General features: G+C 43.8%; 2 non-coding genes across 2 annotated transcripts; both read left to right on the top strand.

The window, feature by feature from the left end:
- The first annotated feature begins 2,617 nt into the window (after positions 1–2,617).
- LOC119942944 lies at positions 2,618–2,755 on the top strand. The gene has a single exon (XR_005455436.1). It is a non-coding gene; the product is annotated as a small nucleolar RNA SNORA7 (small nucleolar RNA).
- Positions 2,756–13,242: 10,487 nt separating this feature from the next.
- Positions 13,243–13,380, top strand: LOC119943127. The gene has a single exon (XR_005455605.1). It is a non-coding gene; the product is annotated as a small nucleolar RNA SNORA7 (small nucleolar RNA).
- The last annotated feature ends 3,820 nt before the right edge of the window (positions 13,381–17,200 follow it).

Genomic DNA, 17,200 nt, shown 5'->3' with positions numbered 1-17,200 from the left:
TTATTTAAGTAGGAGGGAGTAAAGGTATTGAATCCCCATTTTACAGATGAGCTAAGTGAGGCATAGAGAAGTGAAGTGATTTGCCCCAGGTCACATAGGAGGCTGGTGATGGAGCTGAGTTTCAAACCCAGGTCCTTCTGGCTCCCTGGCTCATGGTCTTTCCAGTAGGCCATGCTTTTTACCTCTTCTGTCCTCTCCCAAGTGGTTAGTGCCATACTTCATAGTAAGTGCTCAGGATCCACTGATGGATTTAAAGGGGAATGTCTATGAAAGGAGGCAATGGAATCTTCATCCACAAATATCTTCACAAAAAGGCATCCATCCATTCAGGATATTGGATAGATTAGAGAGCCAGCGTGATTTTGTTGAAAGAACACTAGCCTGGGAGTCAGAGGACTTGGGTTCTAATCTTGGCTCTGCCACATGTCTGCTGTGTGACCATGGGCAAGTCATTTATTTGTGCCTCAGTTACCTCATCTGTTAAATGGGGATTAAATTCTACTCCCTTCTACTTAGACTGTAAGCCTTACACTATCTGGTGCCCAACTTGATTATCTTGTATCTACCCCAACAATTAGAAGAGAACTTGGCACATTGTGCTCAAAAATACCATTATGATTATTATTAATAATTTATAATTAATAATGGTAGTAATGATAATAAGTGTTTACCTGAGCTTTTGAGGGCTCTGACAATCACTTTCAGTTTCTAAACATTCAGTTTCTACACATTTAGCTTCCAAAATGGTCACTTCTGCTGAATTAAAATATAGTTCCCAGGACTATTTTAGTAGAGTGGCCAATCCATCGATGGATTCCTCAGTTTGTAAAACATTGAGATAAAGAGACTGTTAGATCGCTGAGGGTACGGGCCAGATTCTCCAACCATATTGCAGTTTCCCAAGCACTTAGTATATAGTGCTTTGTATAAAGCAAGTGCTCAATAAATACTAGTGATTAATTCCTTGGTATGGCTACTCTACACCCATTAATATTTCATGGATGAACAACATTCAGTGAGAGGACTTTGCCCAAGCCAGAACAGACCAGTCTGGATGGAGGATTGGATGGATTTCAATGTCTCCCCAAACCATGATGACCGACTACAAATTGTTCCTTTCTCAGCAGTCTTGGCCTAGCCCTGGGACCCAGGCAGTAGGCTGGGAATTATCTCAGCCACTCCAAACACAAACCCAAGGTTCAGGGATGGAACAGAGTTTATGTTTCTGCCACTCGTTTCTGCAGTGAGAAATGGTTATTTTTTATATATATATATTATCTTTTAAGCACTTATAAGTACCAGGCATTGAACTCAGTGCTGGGATGGACACAAAATAATCAGGTTGGACACAGTTTCTGTCTCACAAAGAGCTCACATTCTTAATCCCCATTTTACAGATGAGGTAACAAACACAGAGAAGCTAAGTGACTTGCCCAAGGTCACACAGCAGATGAGTGTCAGAGTCTGGATTAGAACTCAGGTCCTCTGATTCCCAGGTCCATGCCCTTTCCACTAGGCCATGCGATTTCTCATTGCTGTAGCTCTTGGGCCTTGGACAGATGCTCGATTCCCATCAGCTGCTAGTTGGACTGACTCTTTCCCAAACAAAGAGGGATGCCCACATCTCTCCTGATTAGTGTCCTATGCTCAATACAATTAATAGGGTAAAATGCCAGAATGAGCAACGAAGAAAGGCTTAGCTGATGGACTGAGGTTACTCAACTTCTGACAAAAGGTTAGAGGATCTGTCTCAAAACAGTAATTGTCTGTCACATGAAATTGTACAACTTCTCACAGAGAAGGAACGGAAACCTTAATGGAAATGAGAGCTGGGCAAAAAACAGTTTAAGGTGTATGGCTTAACACAGACAGCCATAATGGACTCAGTAATAGAGTCCAAAGCACTTCGGAGGCAGGGAAGGTTTGAAGGGAAAAAAGGAACACAAACAAGAATCAAGTGAACTCTGGGTAATCCTTCACTGGTTCGTTAGCCCTTGAGGATGGGATTTTGGGATGTTGGCATCCCCAACCCATAAATCAATCAATCAATCAATATTATTGATTGATCACTTACTGGGCGCAGAGTGCTGGGTTGGGCCGGAGTGGGGTGTCAGTGTCTGTCAAGGTCATTTTTATTCCTTGGTCATTCCAAGGTCATTTATAGAGAAGCAGCGTGGCTCAGTGGAAAGAGCAGGGACTTTGGAGTCAGAGGTCGTGGGTTCAAATCCCGACTCCACCAATTGTCAGCTGTGTAACTTTGGGCAGGTCACTTAACTTCTCTGGGCCTCAGTTACCTCATCTGTAAAATGGGGATTAACACTGTGATCCCCCCTTGGGACAACCTCATCATCTTGTAACCTCCCCAATGCTTAGAACAGTGCTTTGCACATAGTAAGTGCTTAATAAATGCAATTATTATTATTATTATTATTCAGTAGAAGAGCTGAGGAAAATATCTCAAGAGCTTGGGGTTTCTTCCTAGAGCCCCAGGGAAGTTCAAAACAGGGGGCTCTAAGCACTTTGATATTCGCCACACCCCAGCCCCTCAACATTTTCCTGTTTATCCTTATACTCTGCTGCTTCCCCATCATTGATTTTAATGTCTAACCCTCCCACTCTCCTCTCAGCATTGCACCTGGAAAGTTTCCAGTACTCTACCAGTCTCGACTATGGGAGGGAGAGTCAAGCAGAGGTCTACCCATTCCATTCCTAGCTTGAGCAGTGGCTAGCAAGTGGAAGGCAATCTGCTACAAGTCAAAACTCACCTGTGCTGGGCAGTAGCAGCGGCACGGGAGAGAGTCGAGAGTGGAGACTCAAGTTTACTGTGCGGAAGGAGGCAGTGATAAACCACTTGTGTACTTTTACCAAGAAAACTCTATGGATACACTATCAGAATAATTGCAGATGGAGATGGGGTGTTCTGGGATGATGATGGTGATGGTATTTGTTAAGCGCTTACTATGTGCCAAGCACTGTTCTAAGTAGGTAGGTACAAGGTAATCAGGCTGTCCCATGTGGGACTCACAGTCTTAATCCCCATTTTACAGATGAGATAACTGAAGTACAGAGAAGTTAAGTGGCTTGTCCAAGGTCACACAGCAGACAAGTGGCAAAGCCAGGATTCTGACTCGGAGGCCCGTGCTCTATCCATTTAGCCATGCTGCTTCTGTGACAAAAACCTTGCCCACAAAGGAACTTACAGTCTACCAGGGGAGACTGACATTAACATAAATTATGGACAAGTGAAATAGTGTCCATCACATCATCCCTGCAGGTGCCAACCTATTCCTATCACCAGGTTAGGGTCTTGCCTGCTATGATTTTTAGGCAGCATCTTATTCTCTTCCCTGCAAAGAGCGTTCTGGTTTTCAAAGATTCATTCATTCATTCATTCAATCATATTTATTGAGTGCTTACTGTGTGCAGAGCACTGTACTAAGTGCTTGGGAAGTACAGGTTGGCAACATATAGAGACAGTCCCTACCCAACAGTGGGCTGACAGTCTTAATAAGGATGACATTTACCTTTTATACCAGACTACACCACTTCCATTACTGTATTTCAGGATGAATAACAAAAATAATTATTATTACAGTACTTATTAAGCACTTACTATGTGCCAAGTATGGCATTAAGAACTGGGGTGGATACAAAATAATTTGATGGTCTCAGTCCTTGCTCACACAAGGCTCACAATCTAAGTAGGAGGGACTAGGTTTAAATCTTTATTTAACAGATGAGGTAACTGAGGCACAGGGAAGTTAAGGGAATGCCCAAGGTCATACAGCAGGGAAGATGCAGAACTTGGATTAGAATAATAACATTAATAATAATAATGATATTTGTTAAATGCTTACTATGTGCCAAACACTGTTCTAAGCACTGGGGTAGATACAAGTTTATCAGGTTGGAGACAGTCTCTGTCCCACACTGGGATCACACTCTTAATCCACATTTTACAGAGGAGGTAACTGAGGCCCAGAGAAGTTAAGTGACTTAATAAAGTCACAAAACAGACACGTGGTGGACTTAGGATTAGAACCCATGTCCTTCTGACTTTGAGGCTCGGGCTTTATCCACTAAGCCACACTGAGTCTTCTAGGATGTCTACCGGGTACTCTAGTAGCCTTGAAAACATCATAGATGAGCAAGAGATTGTGTATTTGTTAACAAAGTCCCAAGCTTCAGGAGAATCGTTGGATATATTTACAAGGCAGCCACTGGTAAAATGATGATACTGTAAATCAGAGTCTGGCTCCTCCAGTGGAGTTTTCCAAAGTCCAACTATCTCTTTTCAAGTATTTCTTTTGCTCCACGATGATTATCCTAATTGCATGATCAGCAAAGCATTAAAAAGGTTTTTCTAAACAATATTTACCCTCAGGGCTGGAGAGCTTAAAACAATAGAAAAGATAACTTTAAATATCTTACTCTAAAAATTGGTAAGCTGAACACTGTCATTAAGCATGACAATACCAACATAATTAAGGAGCTAGATGGAGGAAACAGATTTAGTGCTATGACAATCCTCTGCAGAGGAAAGTGCAAATTCATTTAATTGTCATTAATTGTGTTTAACTCCAGTGTCACTTCATGCATGAGGAGGAAGCAATGAGTACTACATTGAGCATCTTTTGCACGTTTGGTTCCCCTAGAGGTCTGAGCAGGGAAGAAGGAGTGAAAATCTGGAGCTGGAGTTTGGGAGAGGAGGCACTGATTAATAATAATAATAATAATAATAATAATAATAATAATAATAATAATAATAACAATAATAATAATAATAAACATTTGATTTGTTAATCACCTAAAACAGCTTAAGCAGTGAGAAACATTTGCTATAAGCAGGTCAGACACAAGCTCTGTACCACATGGTGTTCACAGTCTAAGGGGGAGAGAAAACAGGTATTTTTAATGGTATTTGTTAAGCTCTTACTTTGTACCGGGCACTGTACTAAACACTGGAGTAGATACAAGGTAGTCAGGTTGTACACAGTCCGTGTCCCACATGGGGCGCACAGTCTGAATCCCCATTTTACAGATTAGGTAACTGAGGCACAGAGAAGCTAAGTAACTTGTCCGGGGTCACAAAGCTGACAAGTGGAGGAGTCAGGATTAGAACCAAGATCCTCTGATTCCCAGGCCCTTGCTCTTTCCCCTAGGACATGCTGCTTCTGAAAACCTTGGCTTTCTATAGTGCTTTTTTCCCCAAAGTGCCCTCATGTTAATTTGATCAATTTTGCCCTCACAAAAACCTCAGGAGGTAGTTAGGAAAGACAGGTATTGTTATCCCCATTTTGCAGATGAGGAAACTGAGATATAGAGACATTAAATGATAAGCCCATGGTCACACAGCAGGTGAGCAGCACATTTTGGACTCAAAACAAGGCCCTAGGGATCCCAGAATGTTGCTCTGCCACTTTGCCATGCCACTTCCCTTAATATTTCTCTGTTCATAGATAAGGAAACTGAGGCACAGAGAAGTGAAATGACTTGACCCAGGTCACAAAACAGGCACGTAGTGGATTAGAATTTAGGTCTCTTTATTCCTGATCTTGTACCTTTTCCTCTAGGCCAAGCTTCTTCTCAATTTCTAGACTGTGAGCCTGCTGTTGGGTAGGGACTGTCTCTGTATGTTGCCAACTTGTACTTCCCAAGTGCTTAGTACAGTGTTCTGCATGCAGTAAGTGCTCAATAAATATGATCGAATGAATTAATGAATTAAATTAAATTAATTAGGGAAGGCTTTTGGGAGGAGGTGGGATTTAGGAAAGCTTTGAGGTTGGGAAGAACTGAGGTCCGGCATATTTGGTGGCAGAGAGAGGTCCAGGTTGGAGTAGTTGTTAGCAAGGGATTGGAGGTGGGAGAGAGGTGGGAGAGTGTATTTCGGTAGGAGTGAAGAGTTTGAATCAGGAAGAAGCAGAGGAGGAAGTGAAACCTAAGGAGAAAACTAGAGAAGGTCCTTGAATAATAATAAAAATAATAACGATGGTTTTTGTTAGCACTTACTATGTGCCGAGCACTGTTCTAAGCACTGGGGTAGATACAAGCTAATCAGGTTGTCCCACGTGGGGCTCACAGTCTTAATCCCCATTTTATAGATGAGGTAACTGAGGCACAGTGAAATTAAGTGACTTGCCCAGTCACACAGCTGACAAGTGGCAGAGCCAGGATTAGAACCCACAACCGCTGACTCCCAAGCCTGGGCTCTTTCCACTAAGCCATGCTGCTTCTTGAAACCAGTGTTAAGGAGTTTCAGTTGTTGTGGATGGATATGGGCAGTCATACGAGGTTCATGAGGAGGGCACAGGATTTGCCTGTTGTTCAGTTAGAGTCCAAATTCCAAAAAATAAATCTATGGTATTTAATGAGGTGCTTACTATGGGCAGAACACTATACTAGGTGCTTGGGAGGAGCCATTGGAATAGGTGGATAAAATTCATGCCTTCAAGAAGCTTACAATTTAGCAGGGGACCTGACCAGCCCCTTTGTCTCTTCCCCCAGGGGCTAGCCAAAAACTCCGTCTGCATCCGCTTAGAAAATTCCTACAGAAATTTGGGCTTTCTTTCCCTCCTCAACTGCATTAGACCAGCTCTGCCACTTGGCTGCTGTGTGATCTTGGGCAGGTCATTAAATGTCTCTGTGCTTTAGTTTCCTCACCTAAAAAATGGGGATTCAATACCCGTTCTTCCTCCTAAGACTGTGAGCCCCATGTGAGATGGACCGTGAGTGACCTGATTGACTTGTATTTACCTCAGTGCTTAGTTCAATGCTTTGCACATAGTAAGTGCTGAAGAAATACCACAATTATCAGTATTAGCACAGACTCAAACTCTACAAGAGCAAATTTTCCCAGCTCTCGTGAAGACTGAAAACACCACGGGAGGAACACTGTGACCAAATTTTCGACCCATTCTCCAGACTCTCTCCCAGAGAAGAAGCCAATATGGTGTTTGCACCTCAGATACTGCCACTGGTCATAAGCCCCAGCCACCTATCACTCTGAAACACCCTCTGTCAAAAGAGGCTAGAGGCAACATTTTACATATCGGAATCTGAAATATCAATGATTCTCTTTTCCCTCTCTTCTCCCATTTGAAACACTAACACTGTTTCTTCCTGCGATCCCAGTGACAGCTAGCCTGGCTAACTCCCCCAACAACAAACCACTTCTCATATATAAATGGATCAGACGCCCACAAAGCCCAGAACATCTCCTTCCCTGGAAAACTTCTTGACGGCCACGGATTTGAATTTTAGATTGCCCAACACCACCATTTTTCAACTGGTGTTTGATGATCAAGGTCAAGAAAGTCAATTGAAACTTAATTCTTTTCTCCTTTGATTTATGGCAGCTCTGGATTAAGAACCTGATTCCAGGCAGATTCAATTGTCTCCCTGAAAATAAATGTTGTACTTTTGTTTTTTTTTTTTTATTTTTGGGTGCTGTGGTGGGGTTTTTTTTTTTGGCGGTGAATAATAGCTCTCTGTGTTTTATCATATTGCAGCTCTGTATTTTAATAAAGTATTATTCACTCCAATTCCTGGACTCTCACCAGTGGTACATTCCTCTGATCAGGAACATGCTGGGGGTACAGGAGAAGGTGAGCGATTTGTGGTTCCCAATTTTGAAATCTCTTTGTCACTTTATTAGCCTTTGTCAGATGGAGTTCCCCATAAAGAACAGATCGATTTAAGGAGCAAGAAAAATGGTTTATACTTCTTTGGGTCCAGTAACAATTTTCACAGCCTTTCTCAATCAGCAGGAACTCATTCCAGCCTAGTGAGCCCCACGTGGGACAACCTTGTATCTACCCCAGCACATAAAATGGTGCTTAGCATATAGTAAGCACTTAACAAATAGTATTATTATTATATTATTATTATTATTATTATTATTATTATTATTATTATTATTATTATTACTGCATAGAGCACAGACCTGGGAGTAAGAAGGACTTGAGTTCTAATCCTGGCTCCACCTCTTGTCTGCTGTGTGACCTTAGGCAAGTCACTTAAGTTCTCTGTGCCTCATCTGTAAAGTGGGGATTAAGACTGGAACAATGTGGAACAGGGACCGTCTCCAACCTGATTTGCTAGTATCTACGCTAGGGCTTAAAACTGTTCCTGGCACAGAGTAAGCACTTAACAAATACCAAAATTATTATTTCCCACCTACAGCTGAACTCATGAACTCAATAAATGGTCTTTATTGAGTACTTACTCCGTGCAGAGCACTGTACTTAGGGCCTAAAAAAGAGACGGACCCTCCTACTTGAGAAAGACATTTCTGGGGAGTCGACTCAATAAATTATGGAGAAGGAAAGAGACTTCAGTGATGGTGGACCTAAAGACTGCAACCGGGGTCTCTGAGCAACTATGGGTGGGGACAGAGACAGGGGAAGGAAGGCTCTCTAGACTTCTTCAGTGCCCTTCTGCTAGGACTGCCCATGCCCATGTCTCTCCCATCCTAAAAAAAACCCTCTCTTGACCCCACCTCACCTTCTAGTTATCGTCCCATATCCCTCCTACCATTCCTTTCCAAACTCCTTGAACGAGTTGTCTACACGCGCTGCCTAGAATTCCTCAACAACAACTCTCTCCTCGACCCCCTCCAGTCTGGCTTCCGTCCCCTTCATTCCACGGAAACTGCGCTCTCAAAGGTCACCAATGACCTCCTGCTTGCCAAATCCAACGGCTCATACTCTGTCCTAATCCTCCTCGACCTCTCAGCTGCCTTTGACACTGTGGACCACCCCCTTCTCCTCAACACGTTATCTGACCTTGGCTTCACAGACTCCGTCCTCTCCTGGTTCTCCTCTTACCTCTCTGGTCGTTCTTTCTCAGTCTCTTTTGCAGGCTCCTCCTCCCCCTCCCATCCTCTTACTGTGGGAGTTCCCCAAGGTTCAGTGCTTGGTCCCCTTCTGTTCTCAATCTACACTCACTCCCTTGGTGACCTCATTCGCTCCCACGGCTTCAACTATCACCTCTACGCTGATGACACCCAGATCTACATCTCTGCCCCTGCTCTCTCCCCCTCCCTCCAGGCTCGCATCTCCTCCTGCCTTCAGGACATCTCCATCTGGATGTCCGCCCGCCACCTAAAGCTCAACATGTCAAAGACTGAGCTCCTTGTCTTCCCTCCCAAACCTTGTCCTCTCCCTGACTTTCCCATCTCTGTTGACGGCACTACCATCCTTCCCGTCTCACAAGCCCGCAACCTTGGTGTCATCCTCGACTCCGCTCTCTCATTCACCCCTCACATCCAAGCCGTCACCAAAACCTGCTGGTCTCAGCTCCGCAACATTGCCAAGATCCGCCCTTTCCTCTCCATCCAAACCGCTACCCTGCTAATTCAAGCTCTCATCCTATCCCGTCTGGACTACTGCACTAGCCTTCTCTCTGATCTCCCATCCTTGTGTCTCTCTCCACTTCAATCCATACTTCATGCTGCTGCCCGGATTATCTTTGTCCAGAAACGCTCTGGACATATCACTCCCCTCCTCAAAAACCTCCAATGGCTACCGATCAATCTGCGCATCAGGCAGAAACTCCTCACCCTGGGCTTCAAGGCTCTCCATCACCTCGCCCCCTTCTACCTCACCTCCCTTCTCTCCTTCTACTGCCCAGCCCGCACCCTCCGCTCCTCCACCACTAATCTCCTCACTGTACCTCGCTCTCGCCTGTCCCGCCATCGACCCCCGGCCCACGTCATCCCCCGGGCCTGGAATGCCCTCCCTCTGCCCATCCGCCAAGCTAGCTCTCTTCCTCCCTTCAAGGCCCTGCTGAGAGCTCACCTCCTCCAGGAGGCCTTCCCAGACTGAGCCCCTTCTTTCCTCTCCCCCTCGTCCCCCTCTCCATCCCCGTCTTACCTCCTTCCCTTCCCCACAGCACCTGTATATATGTATATATGGTTGTACATATTTATTACTCTGTTTATTTATTTATTTATTTTACTTGTACATTTCTATCCTACTTATTTTATTTTGTTGGTATGTTTGGTTCTGTTCTCTGTCTCCCCCTTTTAGACTGTGAGCCCACTATCGGGTAGGGACTGTCTCTATGTGATGCCAATTTGTACTTCCCAAGCGCTTAGTACAGTGCTCTGCACATAGTAAGCGCTCAATAAATACGATTGATTGATTGATTGATTGATTGACTGTTGACATTTATTGAGTACTTCCTATCTGCCTTTCAAACAATGCAGCACAGCATCACCTCATCATCCTTTAGGTACACATAACAGAGAAGCAGCATGGCTCAGTGAAAAGAGCTCGGGCTTGGGAGTCAGAGGTCATGGGTTCTAAACCTGGCTCTGCCACTTGTCAGCTGTTTGACTTTGGGAAAGTCACTTAACTTCTCTGTGCTTCAGTTACCTCATCTGTAGAATGGGGATTAAGACTGGGATTAAGACCCCACGTGGGTCAACCTGGTCACCTTGTATCCCCCCAGTGCTTAGAACAGTGCTTTGAACATAGTAAATGCTTAACAAATACCATTATTATTATTATTATATTCTTACATTTTGTGGATTTCCCTAATTCTAATTTATTTTGATGTTTGTCTCTTCCACTAGACTGTAAGCTCCTTGAGGGCAGGGATTGTGTTCACCAACTTAATTAATTAATTAATTAATTAATTCAATAATATTTATTGAGCACATAGTGTGCGCAGAGCACTGTACTAAGCATTTGGGAAGTACAATTCAGCAACAGAGACAATCCCTTCCCACAACGGGCTCACAGTCCAGAACGGGGGAGACAGATATCAAAACAAGTAAACAGGCATCTGTAGCATCATTATAAATAAATAGGATTATATATATATATATATATATATATATATACATCATTAATAAAAATGAATAAAAATATAATTATAATTATGTACATATATACACAAGGGCTGTGGGGTGGGGTTGGGGGGTAGAGCAAAGGAAGTGAGTTGGGGCGGGAGGGGAGGGGGAGCAGAGGAAAAGGGGGCTTAATCTGGGAAGGCCTCCCAGAGGAGGTGAGCTTTCAGTATGGCTTTGAAGGGAGGAAATGTGCTAGTTTGATGGATTTGAGGAGGAAGGGCATTCCAGGCCAGAGGTAGGACGTGGGCCAGGGGTTGATGGTGGGGCAGGTGAAAATGAGGCACAGTAAGAAGGTTAGTACCAGAGGAGTGTAGTATGTGTGCTGGGATATAGAAGGAGGTTCTATTGGGTTCTTTCAAGCACTCAATAAATACAATGGATTGATTGATTGCTTGATATTGAATGATTGTGGTGAGACTCCCCCTTCTAGACTATGAGTCCATTGTTGGCTAGGGACTGTCTCTATATGTTTCCGACTTGTACTTCCCAAGTGCTTAGTACAGTGCTCTGCACACAGTAAGAGCTCAGTAAATACAATTGAATGAATGAATGAACGAATGACAACTATGGCAGACAGAAATCAGGAGAGGGTTGTTCTCCTAGAGCAAAGTCTTTATGAAGACCAGGATGAAAGAAGTCAAAACAAGCCCGAAGTGAGCCAATCCTCTAGCGCAACAATAAACTTTCTGTATTTGTCAACAAGGTACCAGGGTATGTTGAGCTCCAATTGATCTTTTTGGTAATATTTGTAAGCATGGATAGAAGCTCATTGTAATAGCATCATCTCTGAAGGCTTGAGGTACATCATACATAGGACATATGTGCAAGTACACGTGCATAAGCATAAATAGCATAGGTAGGAAAACTTCCTGATGTGGTACTTCTAAATTCATTCATTCATTCAGTCTTATTTACTGAGTGCCTATTGTGTGTAGAACACTTCAGAGAGTACAATAGAACAATAAACAGACACATTTCCTGCCCATAACGAGCTTACAGTCTAGCAAGACCAGGACATATAGAAGTCCTGGGTTTACTCTTTTTTCCAATAACGCTACATCTGTCTCTCTCTCCATGTCCATCAAAAGGAAAGGGAGAACCTTGCTGGCCCAGATCTGGCCCTTGTAGCTCTGCCAGGCCCCAGTAGGTTAGGCATGTTTCAGGAAATAGTAACTCAACAGGTAAAGAAGGTTGATTTCCAGGCAAGTGACAGAAATGTTCCTTTAGTGGCCCCGCCACTTGACACTGGCGTCTCCCATTGACAGTGACAGCCAAGCCTCTGGCCTCAGACTTTGGACGCGAGAACCTTCATGAAGCAATTGCCTGAATGCTAAGTGGTTTGCACAGTGCCTACACATTCCCTCGGCCCTGATGGCGGTTTTTCCGCTGGGCCGGAGGGTGGGGTGAACCCCAGCCTATAGCCAACAACAAGGCCTTTATCCAGACAGACCTGGAAAAAACCGGGCTTGCTCTCCAATTCTCCAATCTCTGCTCCAACCCTCTGGTTGGATAAGGCAGCGAGTAGCATATCCAAGTCATTCCAGAGAATGATGGGCATGTTAGGGTATCCACCAGCATACTTCACCCCAAATTCCCTCCAGCATGGCCTAATGGAAAGAGCGTGGTCAGAGGAACTGGGTTCTAATCTTGGCTTGGCCCCTTTCCTTCATTCATTCAATCGTATTTATTGAACACTTACTGTGTGCAGAGCACTGTGCTAAACGCTTGGAAAGTACAATTTGGCAACATATAGAGACAGTCCTTACCCATCAACAGCTGTGGAACCTTGGGGAAATCACTTCATTTCTCTGTGCCTCATTTCCTCATTTGTATAATGGGAATTCAATACTTGCTTTCCCTCCCTCTTAGACTGTGAGCCTCATGTGGAGCATGCACTATGGCTGACTTGGTTATCTATAACGTTAATCTACCCCAGGGTTTAGCATAGTAGTTGGCACATAATAATCATTTAACAAATACTTAAAAAAATCGGGAAGCAGGACAGCAAGCAAGTTCCATCAGCATCGTTTATGGGTCATACTGTGGAGTCAAATGGCAAGATAAGATCACAAACAGTGAAGAACTGTACTGAAGTCTGTTTTCTAGCATTGAAGCTCACATTAACACAGCTGTGCCAGAGAGAAAATGAAGCTGCTGCGTGGAGAGATGAAATTGGGAAACCAAAAAAGAGGAAGACTGAGGAAATATTTTGAAGATATAGTGAAATAAAATTTCAAATACCATAGCTTGACCAGGATAGGTCACTTCAACCAAGAAAGGAGAGGCTCTTTTTGAGCTGAATCTTTGGAAAGATCCTGTTCTCCATTTTACTTGGACTACTGGAAAGAGACTTCATACAACCTGATTAACTTGTTTCTACCCCAGTGCTCCTCTCAGGGTCACATCTGGAGAGTTTCCAGTACTCCACCAATCTCGACTAAAAGAGGAAGAGTCAAGCAGAAGCGTACTCATTCCATTCCTAGCTTGGGCAGTGGCTAATGAGTGGAAAGCAATCTGCTACAAGTCAAAACTCACCTGGGCTGAGCAGCAGCGGCATGGAAGAGAGTCGAGGGCAGAGACTCGTTTACTGTGTGGAAGGAGGCAATGGTATACCATTTCTCTATTTTTACCAGGAAAACTCTATGGATAGACTACCCAGAGCAATTCCAGATGGAGTAGGGCATTCTGGGAGAGATGTGTCTATGGCATCACTATAGGTCAGACACAACTCAACAGCACAAGATGACAACAACAACAACCCCAGTGCTTAATACACTACTTGACCCATAGTAAGCACTAAGTAAATACCTTGAAACCCCCCCACCATTATTAGCAAACTCCTTGTGGACAGGGAATGTGCCCATCAGTTCTCTTATATCGAACTACCCCATGTGCTTAGTAATTAATCAGTCAATGGTAATTCTTGAATGCTTATTGGGTGCAATCAATTGATCATATTTATTGAGCACATACTGTGTGTGCAGCACTGTACTAAACACTTGGAAGAGAGTTCAATATAAAAAAGTTGGTAGACATGTTCTCTGCCCACAACGAGCTTACAGTCTAGAGGGGGATGCAGACATTAATCAAAATGGATAAAATGTGGATAAGTACATAAGTACATAAGTGCGGCTGCGGTGGGGCAAGAGGTCAGAGGTGAAATATAAGAGATCGAGGTATAGGGAGTAGGTTGGCATTGGAGGAGTGATTCATTCGTTCATTCAATCGTATTTATTGAGTGAATGAATGAATCACTCCTCTAATGCCAACCTACTCCATATACCTCTATCTCTTCTGTGTGTGGGCAACCATTGGTTCTGGAGGAATAGGGAAAACATGGACTGCACATTGTTTTCTTGTGTTGTACTCTCCCAAGCACTTAGTACAGGGCTCTGCACACAGTAAGCACTAAATAAATACCATTGATTGTTTGATTGATTGAGGCATGACTTTTCACGGCTGGTGATTATCAAGCAGGGCACTACGGATTGCTCACCAGCTGGAGCTCTGGTTCTGGATCCGATCGGCAGCCTGTCAGCCCCTCGGGCCAACTGTGAAACCGTTTTACATCATATGCCAGGCAGTGGCAATGGGCTTTCTTTGCAGGTTTTTACCAAGGCAGAAAATGAGAATAACATTTCTTCAGAATTCCTTTGTGTATGTTTTCCAAATGTGCTCAGGATGAGGGCTGGAAAGTGTGTGTATGTGCATGCATGTGTGTGTGTGTTTGTGCATGTGTATGTGGGTGGGTTCACGCATACTAGTGTAGATTGTGTACTTATAGATGGTAAGCTCGTTGTGGGCAGAGACTGTGTCTACAAACTCTATTGGATTGTATTCTCTCAAGCGCTTAGTACAGTGCTCTGCACACAGTAAGTGCTCAACAAATACCATTTATTGATTGATTGCACGTGTATGTGAGTGTATGGGTATATGTGGGTATGCATGCACGCACATGTGTATGTGCTTGTGTGGATGATACAAATATAAATAGAAGGCCTTTCCTGTGGTCTTTAATTTCTTTTGTTTCAAGTTTCTTGGCTTTGGATCTGGCATTTCAGTTCCCAAAGCATAAAGCTGTACTCTGGTTTGCTAGGGAAGCTTAAAATGGGAGTGCTGCTTTTGGGGGTGGCGGGGGAGGGAGTTCAGTGAGGAAGTGATCATTTATCTAAAGTAAAATGTTGCCCTCACTCTCTGAGAAGTCCAAGTGTGTTCATTTTCCCTTTCAAACTGTCTTCACAAATTTAATTGCATGCTAATCTCAGGAAATCTTTTTATAGTGACCTATTTGCTGATATTACTCTGCTGATCTATGCTTTTGGAGGGGAAAAGGAGATGAAGCTAAAAGTTAAAACATAGATGGTGTCTTGTATCCATGTTTCACTGCATATAAGAACTCCACGTCCAGAGAGAGGCATTGTTCTCTCTTTCACTGCTTCCCCATGACATATGAATCCCAGGAAAATAACAAGGATACTTGCTATCCATTTACTGTGTCCTGGGTGGTTAGCTGGGTGGTTCTGGTTCCAGGACACAGGCTCTGGTTGTCCCAGGAAAAACACTTCAGAATCATACATGCAACAGACAAACAAAATTATAGTCATTCATTCATTCAGTTGTATTTATTAAGCACTTATTGTGTGCAGAACACTGTACTAAGTGCTTGGGAGAGTACAATTTAACAATATACACATTCCCTGCCCACAACGAGCTTACAGTCTAGAGGGGGAGACAAACATTACTATACATAAATAAATTATGGATTCCTTTTTCAGCCTAACAGTCTGGCTCTTAATCCAACAAGCATGGAGATTGGTTTCTAATCATTCTGGCTACATTCCAGCAGAGATTGCTGGGTAACACCAGGCTGTAAGCTCTCTGAGGGCAGGAATTGTGTCTACCAACTCTACTGTACTCTCCCTAATGATTCAAACAGTGCTCTGCACATGGTAAGTGCTCAATAAATACCACTGATTGCTTGAAGGTGGGCTTGTGGAGACAACACAGTAAGCCCCTGGCAGATCATCCTCAGGTTGGCCTTCTGATTGCTTGGATTGGAGTGGAACTGTTGAATTTTGTCAGGTAGGCACTGATAAAGGAGAAGGGTTCTAGATTTATGCATTAAAAGGTAGGGAATACCAAAACATGGAAGGTCGAATGCAGATAAAGATGTAATGAGGAAAGCCAGGTGTAAAGTAAATAGCTCGGCTTGCGAAATATTGACCATCAGAAGGAGAGAAGACTCCACAGGGGGCACGGAAGCCCTGTCTGAAACCGGTTGAGATGAGAAGCGGACACTAGTATATCTTACAGACCAATCATGGAAGGACATAGATGGAGAAGAGGACCAATAGCAGAAGAATAGACCCGAGTGAGGGTGGCCATAAGTGAGTAGATTGTCATGGTCCAGAGAGTCTCTTCAGTAGGCACTGTCTCTGATAAAGATAATAAGAATAATAAGAATAATTGTGGTATTTGTTAAGCGCTTATTATGTGCCAGGCACTGTATAAGCGCAGGAGTGGATACAAGCTAATCGGGTTGGACACACTCCCTTGTCCCACTTGGGGCACACAGTCTCAATCCCCATTTTACAAATGAGGTAACTAAGGCAAAGAGAGGTGAAGTGACTTTTCCCAGGTCACACAGCAGACAAGAGTGGCAGTCAGGATTAGAACCCATGACCCGATTCCCAGATCGCCCATCAGATTGCACCTGATGTGGCGCCCCTGTATGATAGGTTGGCAATGAAGCTGGATTCACTGCTTTTGAGAAACTCCTCACGGTAATCTTGCAGTGGCCCACCCCCATAGAATAAAGCTGCTTCTTACCACTTCTGAGCATCTCCTCCATATGGCTTTGCAGCATTGGCCCTCCAGGCATAACATCTCTCGAGGCTAACAGATCTAGGCTGCCTAAATATCGTGCATGTTAGCTCGATACTGGGTGTGATAATCGGTCTCGGGTGCAATCGTGGCCAAAATGAGTCTTCTATAAAATCCAGTAGGAAAATAAATCAGATTTTGGTAGACCTGTGGTATGGGATAGGAGATTTTGTTTTCACCAGGGTTTTCCTTGGGATTCATGTTGGAGCTTCTCTGCCAGTTTATAGGATCTGTGTCTGTCCCCAGACTAACTACAGCAAAAGCATCCTAATCCTGAGAAGCATTGTAGCCTAGTGGATAGAGCATGGGCGTTTGGAGTCAGAGGACCTGGGTTTTAATCCTGGCTCCACCACTTGCCTGCTGTGTGACCTTGGGCAAGACAGTTAGCTTCTCTGGACCTAATTTACCTCATCTGTAAAATGAGGATTAAGACTATGAGCCCCATGTGGGACATGACCTGTG

Source organism: Tachyglossus aculeatus, chromosome 21, assembly GCF_015852505.1.
Source record: "Tachyglossus aculeatus isolate mTacAcu1 chromosome 21, mTacAcu1.pri, whole genome shotgun sequence".
NCBI classification, from domain to species: domain Eukaryota; kingdom Metazoa; phylum Chordata; class Mammalia; order Monotremata; family Tachyglossidae; genus Tachyglossus; species Tachyglossus aculeatus.
The sequence above is the reverse complement of the archived record's forward strand: the minus strand, read 5'-3'. Positions and strand labels throughout refer to the sequence as shown.